This window comes from Macaca mulatta, chromosome 3 (assembly GCF_049350105.2).
Source record: "Macaca mulatta isolate MMU2019108-1 chromosome 3, T2T-MMU8v2.0, whole genome shotgun sequence".
Classification (NCBI taxonomy): domain Eukaryota; kingdom Metazoa; phylum Chordata; class Mammalia; order Primates; family Cercopithecidae; genus Macaca; species Macaca mulatta.
In genome coordinates, this window is record NC_133408.1 from 18181247 (window position 1) to 18200031 (window position 18785).

At 39.4% G+C, this 18785-nt stretch overlaps 1 protein-coding gene across 5 annotated transcripts in view; it reads right to left on the bottom strand.

Moving 5' to 3' along the window:
- The window catches only part of BACH1 (BTB domain and CNC homolog 1), a 47990-nt gene extending 29573 nt beyond the window's left edge, over positions 1-18417 (bottom strand). The window contains exons 1-2 of one of the 5 annotated variants that reach the window (XM_015133045.3): positions 18361-18417; positions 4575-4633 (exon numbers count right to left, since the gene is read on the bottom strand). The gene's annotated coding sequence lies outside the window, so the exon portion shown is untranslated. 5 annotated transcript variants of the gene reach the window in all.
- Between the last annotated feature and the right edge of the window lie 368 nt (positions 18418-18785).

Sequence of the window (18785 nt, forward strand, 5' to 3'; positions counted from 1 at the left end):
AAGACTGTGCAACCTATATCCCTCACATGCACAGTTCACCACAGGGTTCACACTCCTATGAGAACTTAATGCTACTGCTGATCTGACAGGAGGCGGAGCTCAGGCAATAATGCTCACTGGGCAGCCACTCACTTCCTGCTGTGCAACCCAGAGGTTGGGGACCCCAATCTAGATCTTCTTCCAAACACAGCCCAGTCACCTATTCCAACATATGTGGAACAATGCCACTGAGCCAAGTATTCAGAGAAAATTTCTTGGACAGCTTTTCCAGAGCCTTGAGGGGCAAAAAAGAGGCCAGCTCATCCCTCTGAAGTCAAAAACATACCTGCCACGACAGGCCAAAAAAGTGCAAAGATTGGCAACTATAAACATGGCCAATACAGACGACCTACAGTAATGAAAACACCTTGCCCTTTGCTTTCATTAGCATGAGGCACTACAGAAGAGTGTTCTGAAAATCATTTCTCCTAACCCTGGAAACCATCTAAGTGGTCAGCAATCCATTTTTACCCAATAACTTAACTATGTAACAACTACATCAGACAAGAACGGCACATTCACGTCCTCTAACATCCATCATGCACTTTCTAACATTTCTCAAATCTAAAAAGTAAAACACTCCAGCCTTCCAGAATCTAACATTCTATTAACTTATTAATGCTAAATTTAGATTCCTGTTATGCCTGCATTTTTCTATATTCTTAGAAATAATACCATTGTTATCATTCAAAATAAAAGTTTGATGACCTTTGGAAGTTGCCAATTCATTCACTAGTGCTGATAAATGATGAATAAGCATTTTAAAGCTTCCTACACCTCAATTTGGAAATAACTTCTGCTCTCTGCTGAATGCACATAATTTAAGTTTTGATAGTTACTACTTGACATTTTTGCTTACAAAATCATACAGGAAACAAGATGCTGTGGCTTTATCAAATTATATAATTTTAAAGATAATTTATTTAAAGGAAAAAAAACTTTTAAAAACCTAAGGTGAACACCTGATCATGAAACCAGGTCTACAATAGTTCATGTAACAGAAAGTCAGAAGATAACTTTCTATAAAGTTCCGTGTGTGCAAAAGAGCTGGAATTTTATCTACCTCAAGTCAATGGACTATGTTGTGTTTTAATTCTCAATGTAGAAGGGTACAATAAATAACACTGCAAACTTTTTTTTTTTAAAAAAGGCTACCACACTTTATCTTCATTGAACAATGACAAATGTTCTTCCTACAAGTGTTAGCTGTGCCACATGATACACTAAGTGCCATGAAAACACAAATAAAAGACTCCCTTCAAGAATATAACCTAGATATGTTCAAAATGAGAACGACGCCTCTAGGTAAAAAAGATAATAATAATCATTATAATCAATTTACACAGGAGTGTGGATATCTGGAAAGGTATTTATTTGAAGTAAATCTTCAAACAAAAACTACTTTCCTGGTCAGTTTTCATTTAACCATAATATTCAATTAATGATAACAATTATTTCACAAACAGTTCTCTGTTAGTCAAGGTGTGTGTGTGTGTGTGTGTGTGTGTGGCCGGCCACAAGTGGTGGCCAGTGGACATCAGGAACAGTGCATATGGGCAAGTTCCAGCCTTTTTATAAAAGCAGTGCCGTGACCTGCAGCCCAGTCCATTCCTCAAAACCTGCCTTCTCCCATTTCTAGTGGCTGTTGGGAATTTCCACCTTTGAAAATTCTGCCTAACATCACCTTCATCAACCTGTCAATTATTTTCACCTCACTCAATTTCAGGGCAGGATCTTCAATGACTCAGAAGACAGGCAAATTCCTCTTACTATGACATCTTTCCTAGCTCCCTAAGCCCAAGCTTCAAAATCCCCTAAGCCAGTCAGTTTCTGTTACAATATACCTAAGATACCCAAAGTCTGAGTGTTCTTCTGAAATTAGGTGAACCTTATATTCAATGTTTCAAGTGGATGGCAAAGATCCAACAGTATCCTGTGTCTATACCTTTGACTCTCCTTTAAGGGTCTTTATTTTTAAAATGATTTTAAATTTAAGGTGGATATTTCCATAAGAAAAATTCTTTCTAAAGACATGGCTCTTCATCATTCTATAATTCTGAAAAAAACTTAACATCAAAAAGTCTGTGGAAACTTAATTCAGGACAGTGATTTAAGACAACATTCTTCCCAAAGTCCCAAGACCCGACTCGCCTGCCAGGAGCACCTGGAAGAGTAACTCCGTGACCAAGTTGTTATTTTCTTTAACCGTTTACAGGCTTAAATATCATAACTGCTTAAACATCTGTGATTTGATAATCACATTTTCTAAAGTTATTTCTCTCAGCCTTAGGAAAAGCCTTAAGTATTACTGGATAAGGTACACCGACAAATATATTTTGAAAAGGCTGAATGAAAATGGGAAACAAAAAAAAGTTTGAACTAAGGTAAGTAGCAGAGGAGCTTATAGCAACACCAAAAATGACGACATTGTTAGACGAGTAAATAACCTGGCAATTTACATTAAAACTGTTACGTAACTAAAGATGCCACTGCTTTTTAAAAAATGGGGTGGGAGGCAATCACTACAATTATTGCAGCTCATGATTATTACAACATCATGTGAGGTCCCATACAGGCAATATTTTTCATTGACTTTTCCTAATATTAAAAACCATATAGTTAAGTCATGGACCTTTTGTTATAGTTGCTGGATCTAAACCCATATTTGAAATTATGAAACTAAGGTTAAGCTTAGAGGAGAGGAGTCTGAACTGTTAGAGAAGTTTGAAAAACTACTTCAGAGATCAAAAATAAATGGTGTTTTACTTCCCAAACGAACAAATCCAACTTTGATAATTCTGGGTCATAAGTTTAGAAGAGCTTGGAAGTAAACACAGGAACAAAGATGAGAAGGAACATAGGAAATCCAAGCTCCAGAACCAAAACAAGACTAACAGATTCCACTGTTATACCTTTTTACTACAAAGAATTTAAGAAACAATGAAGTCTTTTATTTGCTTAACATATTTGGCTGCTACTTGATTCTGAATAGGATTGTTATCTGTTATGAAAATGTGAACTAGTAACTAGAATTGGTCCACATCAATAAAGCTTATTCACTGAATACATATTTTCTGTCATGCATTTGTCAGTCACTATTTGTGAAGCAACTTTGGGGTATGATTTAATATAAAATAAGCCATATCTATTTAAAGCATACAATACAATGACCTTTAACAACTGTATATGTGCATAAAACCACCACCACCACTCCAACCAAGACAAAGAAATTTCCATCAGTCCTCAAAATTTCACACACCCCTTCCACCAAGGGCAGTGACATGTGCCCTTCCCTGTGCTAGATTCCAGGTAACCAATAGTTTGCTTTAGTGTCACTATGGATTAATGAGCATTTTCTTTTTATATAAATGGAATCACACATTATGTACTCTTCGGGTTTCTTTCACTTAATGATTCTGAGGTTCATTCATGTTGTTGCATACCTCAGATGTTCCTTTATATTACAGAATAACACTCCATTACATGGATATGCCACAATTTGTTTATCCATTTGACTCTGATGGACTGCTGTAATAAAGACGTACCCTTGCATTGTTCTCAATTTGGGATTATTGCAATAAAGCTTTGATGAACATTTGCATGGACATATATTTCGTGTTTGATTTTTCTTGGGTAAACAACTAGGAGTAAAAGAGCTGAGTCATATTACAGGCACATGTCTAACTTTTTAGAAATTGCTGAATAGTTTTCCAAAATGACTGTATCATTTCATCTTGCTACCAGCAGTGTATGACAATTCCAATGTATGGCAATTAATGAGAATGCGCTACATAAGACGTGTCCATCCCTTTGAATGTGAGGACTGTTTTGCTTCATCTGTGGTGGTAGATAGCATGAAAATCATGCATGGACTTTTTTTTTTTCTTCTTTGTAGCTCGTCAGCTATCGTTGTTAGTGTATTTTATCTGTGGCCCAAGACAATTCTTCCAATGCAGCCCAAGGAAGCCAAAAGGTTGGACAGCCATGTTCTACATTCTCATTAACCCTTGGTATTGTCATCTTTTTAATCCTGCCTATCCTAATATGTATGGTGGTATCTCACTGTGGTTTTACTTTGCATTTCTTGATCAGTAATGGACGTTGAGCCTCTTTACATGTGCTTATTAGCCATTTGTATATCTCCTTTTGTGAAATGTCTAATTCTTCTGGGCTTTTTAATTCTTATCAAATTCTACCGTAAGAGCTAGTTGAATTCTGATTAGGACTGCAGTGAAAATATAGATCAATTTGGGGAGAACCAACATCTAAAAAACTGAGTCCTCCAGTATATAAATAGGGCATCTATCTTCATTTACGTAGGCATTCTTTATCTCAGCATTATTATGATCTTTTTATTAAAGAGGGCTTGTGAAGCTTTTGCTAAATTTATTCCTCAGCATTTAATGTTTATAGTTACTGCAAATAGAGTTGGGTTTTTTAACTTCATTTTTTTTTTTTTGCTGCTATTGTGTAAAAACAAAATTATCATTTTAAATATCAACTGTGAATTCTGCAACCTTACTTAATTTGCTTACCAGTTCAGATAGCTGCTTTGTGGATTCCATAGGATTTTCTAGGCACACAGTCATGTAATCTGCAAACACAGACAATTTTACTTCTTTCCCACCCTTATGCTTATTTCTTTTTCTTCCCTTATTGCAATGACTGAATAGTGAGAGTGGTGACAGTGGGTATCCTCATCTCATTCCCATATAAGGAAAGTGTTAAGTATTTCACCACTAAATATGATGTTAACTGTAGATTTTCTAAGATGAGCAACTAATGGGCAGAGAGGCGGGTGCAATTGTTACTATCCCACTTAAGGCTCCCACAAGAAAGAGGGGAGGGGAAAAAAGCAAAGAATGAAAATTCCCCCAACGCATAAAATTTCCCAACTCAGCCTCCTCCAAGGTTTGTCTACACCAGTTTCTAAATACTTACACCTCAGATACCCCTAAAATCCCACAATCATAGGCTGAAGATAAAGAGAGAGTTGTTATCAGGGAGCACAAGTAAGGACATAAAGACTTTTCCAGAAACTGTCAAACGGCAGCTAGCTGCTCTAGGGATACCTATGGGTGGGACAGCACAAAATATTAACAGCACTTTATAACTTGAGGACTCCACTGTTAGTTGAGCATGTCACTTTACATCTCTGTGACAATTTTTCTTTTCTGGCAATCTAGGAACAAGAATAGTACTTTTGGGGGAGATCCAAATGAAATAATATATTTAATCTTCTTAGGACAATGTCTGGCACATAATGAGTGCTTAATAATCATCAGCTATTATTTGAATTTGATGCTAGAAATGTTTTTTGAGTAGCACAGGGCAGCACTGAAACTGTAGGGAAAGAAATACAAGACTCCACTACTCAGCTCAGTGCCCAGTATTGACACAGCATTGCTGTAACACAAACAAAACTGGCTAACTGGTTTTCAACTTTTAGAATAGACAAATAATGGGAGACTTAATTGTAACTATAGCATAGAATGTAAATACTATTAACCTTGACAAAATAAAACAGGCTGGGAGACAGAATCAGGGAGAATGGGAAGAGTATTTCCATACAACTTACAATGTGCAAAGTCAAAAGGCACTGCCTTCAATTAATGAGACAAGAAAAAGAAATAGAAAAAAAATGTTTAGAGCTGGAGTTGCAGAGGTGATCAAGAGTAGAAGTGGAATTAATAATAAGATTACAAATACACGTGGGGGGATAGTAAAGGAAATCATCGTCCACAGTAAGTCAACAGATAATGTCTTAGGTTGATAAAATGAGATATAAACATCTTAGACAGAGGTATCCACCAAAAAAATTAAATAGCAGAAATCAGTAAACATTGCACATAACTCTGAAGCAGAATTAGGGGGTGAGGTGTAGCAGATAAGGTTGTTCTCTGTACCAAAAAAAAAAAAAAAAAAAAAAAAACCAAGAACATGTATTACTTTGACTAAAAACAAACTTAAAATGTTTAAATAGTAAACAAAAGTAGCAAAACTTAGTTAAATGTAAATTGTTGATAACTTGGTTGCAAGTATTAGTGTAACTTTTTAGGAGTCTTCAAGTAGAAAAGGCATTTGAGAGAGAAAATTTTGAACTGAAATGATTTTAACAGAACTAAGAGATGGAAAGAAAAAAAATACAGAAAGACATCTTGTTTGGGTACGATGTTATACATACTATTTAATACTGGCAAATACTAATTTAAATCAGTTAAAAATTTAAGGGTATCCTCCAGAAAAATGAGCTGTTGAACCGCCAAATCACTAAAGCACCGGTTCTCCGCCTTACAGAATCTGATGAAATCTATTGAACTTCCACCAGAAAACTAAGCAAATAATAAAATTTTGCATTTGCCTTTAATGGAACTGATGAATAGTGGATCCTCTCTTAAAATTTATTGACCCTCCTTATACCCCTTGATCTGTAATTCTTTACTATCCTGTACTGAATTTCCAAAAGGAACCATTTATACTCACACTCTCTTCCCAATTTCATTTGAGCCCGCTCAAACAAGCCTTTGCCCTCCACTCCATAGAAACAATTTAGTGAAGCTCAACAGCTTCCACATCACCAAATGGCAAATGTTCAGTCTTCTTACACAGCATCTCAGCAATATTTAACAGGTTGATCATTCCTTTCCTGAAACCTTGTCTTCACTTGGCTTCCAGGATCCTCTAGTTTCTTCTTTGCACACACTCTCTAGGTGAACACATCTGGACCCACAGTGGAGACATGATTACTGCACAGACTTGCTGAACACTCTCATATTCGTATCTGGTCCAATGTTGAGTTCTCTGTTGAATTTCATACTCATACAGCCAACTGCACACTCAAATTACTACCTGTATGTCTAACAGGCATCACAAATTCAGTAGGTCCAGAAATCTTGGTTGCCACCCTCATCACCATGCCTTGTTATGATATTTATTAAAATATTAGCATGGTAAGATCTAGCTAATTTTTATTTTTTTTGTTTCTGCATTCAAATTCTTAACTATAAATACATATTACTTCATAATCAGAAAAATGCTGGAATAAATAACTATAAACAAACAAAAAATGTGCCCTGGTTAAAAAAATAGTTCACATTTATTTTGACTGAAATCTCCCAAAGATTGCCGATTATGTTTTCCCCCTTTAGAGCAGATATTTCCTACAGACAATTGGTTTGTCACTACATGGTAAGGCTCTAAAACTTAACAGATTCTTCACAATAAATTACTAAAGAATAAATTAAATTTTATAGAAACCTAACATAAAAAGAAGACTTGGTGTTTAAAAAAAAAATGAGAGAACCCTGCTATAGGAAAATGAGGAGGAAAGACCCATCAAGGCAAGTCTAGCCACGTGAACAAGGGCAAATGCGCATGTGTGAAACTGAACAGATAGCCTAAGTAGGTAGCTCCCACCCTATCTGTCTCACGAAGCTCTTTGAAAAATATGAAGTGTTGAACACACAGAATTATTAAGGACAACAGGAAATCAAGGTTTAGGTTATTTTAAGGCTACCAGCAGCCCTGAATAATCAGATTAACGCTCTACTGGTATCATCAACTGTGTGGTCTTCCGTAAATTACCTGGCTTAACACTTCCTATAATAAAAATTCAGTTAAGCTTAATAAGTATCTCAAGATAAAATGAAAATATTAAAATTGCACAAGTCTGCCCAAAATAACTGCTAATTTCACAGACCTAAAGAATTTCCAATTAAAAGAGCACATTCATCCAGGATGACCCGCTTCTGTTACAGATAAGGAAACTACAGCCTTGACAAGGGCAATAATTTAAAGATTGAAAAGCTCTCTGCTCCCAAGTCCAAATATTACATTTCAATTCATGTTACACAACTCAAGTGGTATGTAGGGGAGGAATAGGTAAAACTGAGGAGGGATGGAAGAACAAGGAGTACAAGACATACCCCAAGTATCCTGTGTGTGATGAGAACGAACGCTATTAGACAAACAGATTAAATGGACATTTGTGGAACAACAAATTTCCCCTTATTTATCAGTATTTGGTGGCTTTTTTTTTTTTTTTTTGAGACAGAGTCTCACTCTGTTCACCCAGGCTGGAGTGCAGTGGTGCAATCTTGGCTCACTGCAATCCCTGCCTCCCAGGTTCAAGTGATTCTCATGCCTCAGCCTCCCAAAGAGCTGGGATTACAGGCGAGCACTACCACACCACCACATCCAGATAATTTTTTTATTTTTAGTAGACAGGATTTCACTATGTTGGCCAGGCTGGTCTCGAACTCCTGACCTCAGGTGATCTGCCCGCCTCGCCCTCCCAAACTGCTGGGATTACAGGCGTGAGCCACCACATCAGGGTCTGGTGAATTAATTTCTAAATAACACTCACTAGATTATATAACCAATCTCATGCATCACTGAAAGGAACCTGACACTAAACTGTGCTCAACCTAAATCATCAAGGTCTATAGTTATACAAATTACATATGGAAAACTAGAAGAAAAGAACGCTAGAAAGTATTTCACTATGAGTTACTTTCAATATAGAGGATTAAGCATCCATGTACTATTTTCATAATGAAATAAAGATTCTTCAGATGCCATCTTGTTTTCAAACTGTAAAAATTATAACCATAATTCGTATTATTTAGGAGGTGAAAGCCCTAAAACTAGTTGATGGCCAAAATGACCCCCTATAGGTTTAAGAGTTGACACACACAGTATGCACAGTAACTGAAAAGACAAAATAAACAAAAAAAGTGCTCTTCAAATTCCTAATTATACACCAACTCACAATAAAAATGAGTCAAAAAGGGGGGTGGGGGGAGGTGCTTAAGAGTATAAAAAGAATGTTAACAATTTTAATTAAATAAAGCAGAAGTTACCGTACAGCAATCGTTATATCACATGAATCACAAATCTGAAACTGTTTTATTCAAGTAGAGATACTAAATTGAAATGCCTTATTTAAAAACAACCAAATCCAATAATCCCTAACAGCCACCATAGGGCCACAGTTTCTCAATATACATAGCTAAAACTAAAAACGTAAGTCTATTTTTCACTATTTAACTTGAGAGTCAAAATAATTATTTCTAAAATGAAGATTTCCAAGCTACAGATTTTGCACCAGTGATCTCAGTAACTACTTTTCATTATATGATAACCACAAGATTCAGCCAAATAAGGAACAATATGTGGCCTATAAATAAAGCTGAAATATATCTCAGTTTAAATAGCATTTAAGGAACTACTAAGTAGGTAAATACTACTGCATTTATCTGAGACAAAAATTACATTGGTAGTATAAGTCTTTCTAAATTCTATCCAAAAAAATAATACCAGTTCAGAAGCCTATTCTGGCCATTTATCACAGTCTATTTGTTACTCTCAAAAAGAAACAACCATTAAGCAATTACTTTGCATTTTGTAAATTTACAACACTCAAGTGTTTAGGATTTACATTATTTGTCTGCCTGTGTTTCACAGCACAGGAAGCACCCAAACCTGGGATTGAGAAGGAACAAGAATGAAATATAAAAGTGCTTTTACACAGTGACCATACTTGTAACAACACACACAGGTGTCCCCCTTATCTACAGGGGATACATTCCAAGAACCCCAGTGGATACCTGAAACTGCAGATAGTAACGAACCCTATATATACTATGCTTTTTCATCAAGTACAATAAGAGATTAATAATAATAAAACACAACTATAACCATATACTGTAATAAAAGTTATGTGAATGTGATGTTTCTCAAAATATCTACTGCATTTAGTATTTTTGGACTTCATTTGACCACGGGTAACAAACTGCTGAAAGTGAAACAGTGGGTGAGAAGCCTACTGTATATCAAAATTGCTAAGAGAGTAGATTTAAAGGTTCTCACCACACACACACACACACAAAGGTAAGTGAGGTAATGGACATGTTAATTAGCTTGATTTAATCTTTCTACAATGTACACATACAGCAAAACAGAAAAGTTAGGAGTACTACAAGAATACTGTATAAACTTAAGGTGGCATTAATTTTGAAGTCTGAAAAGAATGACTAATAAGCTAACCACGGTACAGCTTTCCCTTCGAGGAGTGGAATGAGTGTGTAGAGAAGGGAAGATGTTCCTGTTTGTACTCCTGATTCAAGAATTTGGGTTCTAAAGAATCCTGACCCATCTAGCCAATGAATTAACCGTTCTATCTGAGCCAGGTTGGCCTCAGCACTCGGTGCAAGCCATATAGACCACAGGTGGGTGTGCACTATCGACTGAGGGACAGAGTAGTCCTCTTGGTATACACATAATCAGAAACTACCAGATATAATTATATGTTCTCCTCTCCCTGAAAGGAATAAGACAATGGCAGGGAACTTTTGAAATGTTTAAAGTACTGAAAAAAATTTCTTTCTTTTATATATATTTATTGGCAAAATTGGCATTTTCAATTTTTAAATAATTTTTAAATAAACCATTGATTTGATTTGATTGTAAAAGTGCTACTTGATCATAGAAGGAAATGGCATATAAAAGGAAAAAAAGTCACCTAAAATTCCACATCCAAAGACAAGCATATTTTATTTTTCTCCTCAGAAGTTTGTATCTATGTGTAGTGGTGGCTAGTAGACAAGGATGTCACCGTTAACTGCACAATACCATTCACCCCCTCACTTTCTAACCAAACCCTGATTGTGCTCACATATCTCTCTCAACCAGAGGCCATCAACTTCCCAGTAAGCAGACCCCAGTCACAACCTAAGATGAATCACAATCCATTTATGCCAATCACAGCTGTGCTATTCCCCTTGACCTTGACTCATTTAGGCACTGGCTGGTGTGCAATGATGACCTACGAAGAGAGGAGAGAGGGATAGGGTAGCATCTACTATGAGGCTTTAGGGGAAAGTTTTTCTCACTGATAGAAACAAGCTAGGAAAAAAAAAAGTGTCTCTTCTTCCAGGAAACTTAGTCATATTTTCTTGTGACACTTGAACTTGTGGCAGCCATCTTGCAACCATAAGAGGAACTTGCCAAGGACAAAACAAGGACACTGCCTTTCCATTGACTGGATTTTTAGACACACACACACACACACACACTTCCTGACCTAACTTCCCCCTACTAAAATCTATCTCTCTACTCTTATTCACAACTAAGCTTCTCAAATTGAGTTGAAACAAGCTGTTTCCTCCACTAACCTATGCATTCATCATTAAACATCCCTAAGGCTTTCCTGATTTCCCAAAACTTAGGCTTCTAACAGTCTATGGTTCCACAGCATGTTTTACTATGTTGCTACTATAGCATGATATGGGAATGGTTTGCCTATTAGACTGTAACTTCTGAAAAGTTCATTATTGCCAGTATCTGGAAAAGTTCCCAGCTTATAAAAGCCTAAATATTTGTTTCATAAGTTAAATGTAAACCAAATGCCTAACATGTAGGAATGCCAAAAATACTGAAATGAATTTAGCAACCCTATTGTCCACATACACCGAAAGTTAAATATGTGTTTGTGTGAGTTTGGGGAGAACAGCAGCAGGAACAGGGAGAAATGAGAACAAAGGGCCTTAGCCTTGAAACTTAAAAACACAGTTCTTCCTCACTATCAGAGATTAGAGAGCTGTTCCAAGCTAATTCAACAAAAAAGAAGAGGCTGTTTCCACACTGGCATGTGAGAAGCAGTGGTAGCATAGCTCTCTAGAATCTCAGCTCCTCCGCTATTTGTGACCACTGTTGCCAACCTGCTCAGAGAAGAAAAGGCGGCCCAGCCCTTCTGGGGTCTGGAAAAGATAAACTAGTCCAAAGACAGGAGGCCCTCAGAGACAAAACACACTTCAAAATATACCTACAGCTTGAATAGCACTTGTGACAGTCCTTTACCACCAAAAGACAATGAAGTAGGGAAAGTTAATCATAACTACATGCTCATCCCCAAGTAGCATTTCCTTTGACTTCTCTGGATGACAACTGAAATTGAAGGCATGCCAGCAAAGAACCCGAGTCAGCTGGGCAAAATGCTTTTTACTTCAACAGTCTCTTGCTAATGTGAAAGAAAAAAAAAAAAAAGATTACAAGAGCCAAAAGCTTTTTTTTTCTTACTTCTTTTAACCTGAATGATGACTCTTACCTAGGTGAGTACCCAGAGCCAGGCCAAAAATATACCTCAGAAAAACAGTCGATAAAGAGACATCAGGTACGCTGGAAATTGAAGAGGTCTGCGCCAACATCAGATAACCACTGTACGTTTTTTAAAATAATATTTAAATATAAAATACACATTAATGAAATCATAACCTAATAAATCATTCAATCTTTTATAGTTACACATTTTATAATAAACTGATGGATGAGCCACTGCACTAATTTAGCTGACTTCCAAAAGACGCTGGCACACTTTAGAAAAGGAATAAGGCATTAAGTATATGAAGATATCAGTAAAGAGGAAGTTGGATGGATAGGACCATCCAATAGGACCCTGAGGAGTTCACCTCCTTAGGACAAAAATACCTCCCTAGGGTCCTGGAGACAGATAAGTCAATAAAAAGAAGAGATAACTGGAAAAAAGGTGTGCAGGCGGAGGGAGGGACACTTTCCTTACTATACTATTTACTCTATAGCCTTGGAGGTAGGCTATTACTAATGTCCAGGCTACAAAGGAATTGAAAGCATTTTTTAGTGTAATTCCACTTTAACGAAGGATGGGGAAGTAGAGTGCAACTGTCCACTATGACCGATCTGATCTAAAAAAATGATAAATTTAAAAAGTGAAAATAACTTTACCTGATAGATACTGGGAATAATTAGGGGCCAGGCACAGTGGCTCATGCCTGTAATCTCAGCACTTTGGCAGGCAGAGGTGGGTGGATTGCTTGAGGTCAGGAGTTCGAGACCAGCCTGGCCAACACGGTGAAAACCATCTCTACTAAAACACAAAAATTAGCTGGGCATGGTGGGGGGAGTGCCCCGTAATCCCAGCTACTACAGAGGCCGAGGCAGGAGAATTGGTTGAACCCAAGAGGCGGAGGTTGCAGTGAGCTGAGATCACACCACTGTACTCCAGCCTGGGCGACAGAGTGATACTCCATCTCAAAAAAAAAAAAAAAAAAAAAAAACTGGGAATAGTTTGTTACAAAAATATTAACTTGAACGATGACTTTCCTAAGGCATTGAGAAAAGTGTTTACAATTACTTTTCAGATAACATGATCTGCACAAAATTTCAGCTATATTAATGTAACATTTTCTAAATTGTGCCGGTATTGAGAAAGGAACCAGCTGCCAGCCAATTTCACTACATGCCCACTGTGCTCCTACACTGGTCATTAACAACCAAGATTCTGGCTACCACTATTTCTTCTTCCTCATGTTTGCTTCAAGACAGCTTTTATTTTCCAATGAATATTTTCTAACCTGTCCCTGATCCTAAATAAAACGAAGAATCTGCCCTAGAGGAGTGATGATATTCAAAGTATTAGACGTATAAGACATTTAACATCTAGAAAACCAAATTATATTGTGCTCAATTCAATTCTAAGCCAATTATGGGTAAAAATAAGTCACAAGACAAGTTTCATATCTATCTTAGGAGATGAACTAGAATTACTTAATTCCAGCTGCTTTCTCAATAATCACACCAATGATAAAAAACAAAGTAGAAAGCTAAACAATCAAAAGAATTTTAACTCAGTGTACACTTACAAGGTACAATACACGATGTTCTCTCCTTTAATCTGTTAAACATTCCCAAGTTTCAAAACCACAGAACTAGAATGAACACATATCATACCACCCAGTTCAGCAACCAACAGTTTATTAAAGAAACACAGCCAAGGTATATTCAGTGTGCCATAGGAGATAAAACAGAAAGACACAGATTCTCACCATCAGGAAACTTACACTCTGGTTCAAAGAATGGTCAATAACACAACCTTTCTGAATTACTAACAGGTACAAAAAGCTATATGATAAATACATCCGTTGTATTCATATCCATTTCATGGATAATTTTTCTGTATTAGTATGGGCATATCATCTAAAGAAAACATAATACTTAGAAGAAACAAATTGGCATACAAATTTACATTCCAAATGTTTCCAACAAACTGGATAGGGCCCAGGAATATGTACTGAGAAGCTAGTTCTGTTCTGGTGTTAACAAGAAGGGAGGGGTGGACAGGTTACTAAAGCTGCCAGGCCACAATGTCAACTACAACATGGAAAAGACTAGCGAAAGAATAGCAAGTGTTTTGATTTCGTAAAAGCCAGTTTCAATTAACTGGTTAGTGACTACCTCAAGCACTCTGCTGAGACTAAGATTCCTTTAAGTAAAAAGCTATGTCCTGTGTTCCTTGCCCTCAGAAGTTGAATGTATGTTTGAGATGGTGCTACTGACTTAACGTTAAGAGTGTTCCCCGAGTTGTTTTTCCAGTAGCAGCAACCTGCGCTGCACTCCTCAGTCTCACTTGTGATCAATGGCGGCAAATCAGCTCTCAGCAGCTACGAAACACTGCTGTGTAACTAAGTACTTCCCTGATTCTGAACAACAGATAGTAACACCTAACACTTATTGATGGTTCTCATACAGCTGGCACTGTTCTAAACACTTACCCCGTATTAACACATTTAATCCTCACAACAATCTCTCTGATAAAGATTCTACTATCACCATCCCTGCTTTACAGAGGAAACAATGAGGTACCAGTTACCAGGCAGAAGGGCTTGCCCAAGGCTTTAAAGTGGGTGACACAACCAGAACCTGACCTTCAGCAGTCTGGCTCCAGATCTACTTTTAACCATTCTGCTTACTGCTTCTTTTGTCAACCGTACAGTGATCAAACCCAGACTTCAGTTATGTTAATGCACTGTGTAAGTCAGGTGCCTGGGCTGCAGGCTAGTGTGACAAGTCAATGTTTTATCTGCAGTCCTGAGGGGTGTGGATTCTGGCAAACTGCACTCAAATTACCCATACCTTGGCCATCAGTACATTACCTCATTTGACATGTATTTTAAAACAAAACAATCTCAAAAATCATCGTTCCACCACATAAAATAAACCCTGTTTAGAATGCTCAGGGAGTGCAGGTTTTAGGGTTAAGACAATTCTCTCATTAACAGAACATAAGTCAGAAAATTAGAAGAGGTGGTGATTCCTAAAACGTAAGTCATAGAGAGATCAGCACAATGAAGAGAATCTCTGACACGTGGTAATTTTAAAGGGTTTTGCAACTGTTATTCTGAGCATCATCTCTCACAGTACAGGTGTGTAGAAGCCACATGGCACATGAGATTTAACTGAATGGTAAATACTACCCTCACTGCCGCCACCCGCCACCAGCACTAGCAGGAGGTTGATATTCAGAATAAATGCTACTTTCCAAGGGATTCACTGAATCTGTCGTCTTATTAATCTTCATTAAGCAAGTGTAAGCTTGGCCAAAAAAAAATACAAAAAAAACAAGACTTCGAGGAGTGACAGTACAAAGTAATTTTTACAGAATGTGTGATATACATATTACACTCTATATACATACTACACTCCAATGTGTGGATCATCTTCGAGTATTTCCATTGCACCTTTTTACATTTCACTGCACTTCAGATAACAAACATTTAAACAAACCAACCAGTGAGCTTGTCTCCAAATTCAAAATACAGGTTACCAAATGAAATTCTGTATTTTTTGTATTTCCATCCCCAATATCAACAATGTAACAAGAAGTTTACACTCAAACTTCTAATCTTTAAAGTAAAATATACAGACAAGAGAACTACCTATAAAATAAAACTTAAATGGAATATTAAGGACAGTATGAAAGAACTCTTAGGAGGAAACCATAAAAGAACAAGCATTCCGGTTGCTGAAAGAATGTTATTGACAGTGGTTAACAGGCTATGTTCCCCCAACAACAAACGGGTGGAGGGCATGCACGCGCATTATATAATATGAATGCGCTATTGTTAGTCTGTATTTTTAAGTTTAATGTCTTTCTTATATTAAATAGAAGGTTTTAAAAGTTTTAATATAGTGTTTCCACATGAAACTCCTTGTACCCCACCTTAGAGGCCCTAATACTTACAATATTCATAATTTCTAATCTCCTCTAGTCCCAGACATAAAGGAACAAAATAAATATAAAAATTTATATTTATATATAAAAAAGTTTTTCCTAATATAAAATGTTTTAAATAAACTATCATTAATAGGAATCATTTTTTCCACCAAAGGGTCAAATTCCCAGCTCTACATTGCCCATTCCTAAACTTTGTTTGCAATGAGGATTCATAAATATTTGGGCTGTGTGCTCCTTTTTAAAGCAAGAAGCAATGACACCAGGTGTAAAGGCAGTAGTGTCACACAATCAAGACAATGAGACAGGTATTTATGGTTGGCCATTCATTAAACAGCTCTTTCCAGACTTGACCCAATGAGACCTGTTAATTCCACCCATACTGTGCTTACCCTCTTCTGACTCCTGAAACTTCTTGTGTATGCATGAAAAGCCAAGGGTCTTGAGAAACAGCAAGTCCCCTCTGTGTACTCATAACCAAATTTTTATGAAGCACAAATTAAGCTCACTGCTTGAAATGTATAGACCACGTAACAAAAACCACAAAAAGGAAACTAAGTCCAGTAAGAGTAGCAAATATTTTTGTTACAATATTTTTTATTGGGTTACCCCTAGCTGCAAATTTCTTCCCCAGTTTCAGCTCTCTCCAGCGCAAATTTCTTCTCAGACAGCAGGTCACGAGACTCTGGGTTTAAACACCGCCTCAGTGCTATTGGCCACTGCCTAAGAGTGCTCTTCCACTTCACCCACCGATAAACTGGATCAAAACAACCCCAGCTGGGTCCCCTTCAGCCTTCTGAAGCAACCCCTCTAGAGCGCTCCTTGGCCTTTTATAGTGGAGGCATGTGATGAGTATCTGCACCAGCTGTTTCTAATTACCTCTCAAGCTGGGGCGAATGACTCAGCAACCCAACTTTTTAAAGAGTCATCCTACCTTGTTAATCAACCAACATACTGAACAATAGTAAACCACTTGACAGAACCATAGGTTAAACAGCAATACAAGATTCACTACACCAAAGCCACCCTACTCCAAGCTGACTCACCAGGAGCCTTTCTTCCCTAACCTTCCTTAAGATGTCCAAAGGCAGAAGTGGCAAGTGCCTTCAAGCCAAGCCCAGCCCAGCCCAGCCCTTGCACCACTACCCAAAGACCAGGAAGAAGCAAGCCTCTTCCCATTTCTCTGCTTGGCTATGTGAAGCGCTCAAGTGCTCTGCCACTAACACATCTGGGATTTCCACCCTTTATCCTTCTGAACTGCATTCAATACAAACCCTCTGATGTAAAGTGTGTTCAAATATGTGACCAAATTCCCATAGCATCCTCCATGGGTAACAGTCCATACCCCTATACAATTTTCCAAAAAGCAAAGCATCCTACAAAACATTCTTTGTTCCTCCAAGCCTGACACTGTAGCTCGTTTTCCCCATACACGTTCTTTCACAATTACTACTACACTTTACCTGGAATCAAAACAAGTTTAACGCAGAAGCCTCACTCCATAAAAGCATTCCGCACAATTCTACTCAATGACATGAAACTGCCGTGTAAGAATGAGGAAGCAACGGCACTCGTGTTACATTACACGAGCACAAAGCTGGTGTCTCCAGAATCAACGCCCACTCTCACCATATTGTGCGAGGCTTAATTACAACGCGTGGGCAAAACTCCAACAAAGGGAGTCCTGGGATCTCCGGTCCCCAAAACCAGTCTTCGCTAAATCCATCTCAGCACGGTGGCCTTCTCTCCCCAGGCACAAACTCGGCTTTTCTTACGCGATTCCACGCGCGACAGGCACCAGGCTGAGTAGACGCGAGGCTGGGCATAGCGGTGGGAGGCGGCGGAGGACAATACGGGGCCCCAGCCGCGAGGGCGGTGCTGATGTGTCACAGCCCGGACGGGCCGCGGGCGAGGGGCTGGGCTGGCGCCTGAGGGCGGGGAGCGGGGGTGGGGCAGGGACCCCGCGGCCCCTAGTCCCCGCCCGCCCCGGGTAAAGTACGGCGCGCGCGGGTAAACAACAGCTCCTGCCGTGCAGGGGGTTCGGGCGCCAACGGGACGCCCCTTCCGGCGTCGCGGCCACTTCCAGAATCCCGGCCGCCAGCGCCCCCAGCGAGCCCCGCTACGCGCCCCCCGCGCCCCGCCCAGCCCAGAAAGAGCCGCCCCCGGCCCGCCCGCGCCTCCCCCGGACCTGTCCGCGGGCCTCCCCTCACAGGCCCGCGGCCCTGACCGCGCCAACCCTCCCGGAGAAGGGCCGGCGGGACTGCCGAGCCACTCACCGGAGCTGAGGCGCGGCGCGGCCCGACTGACTGCAGCGAGAGCGCCTGGCGGGCGGCGAGGGCAGCGGTCAGGTGACTCACTCCTTCCGCGCGGCCAGCCGCCCCCTCCCTTCTGCGCCGCTCTGCTGCCGCCACCTCGCGGCGCCAAAACCCCGCCCGCCCGCTGGAGGCCCCGCCCCCGCCGCCGAAGCCCCGCCCCGCCGCCCTCGAGACCTCTGGCAGCGAACTAGCTAGCGCAACAGCGCGGGCCGGGGTCGCCGCGGCCGGAAGCCCGCGCAGAGGGATTGCAGGGTCGGGTCGTAAGGGGCGGGGCGGGCCTCGGGGAGGCGGGGGTGGGGTCCCCGGACCTCCGCGCGTGGCACAGCCCGCAGCCTGAACTGACTCCCACTCCAGGACCACCTCTCCTCTCCCTTCTGAGGGCAGAA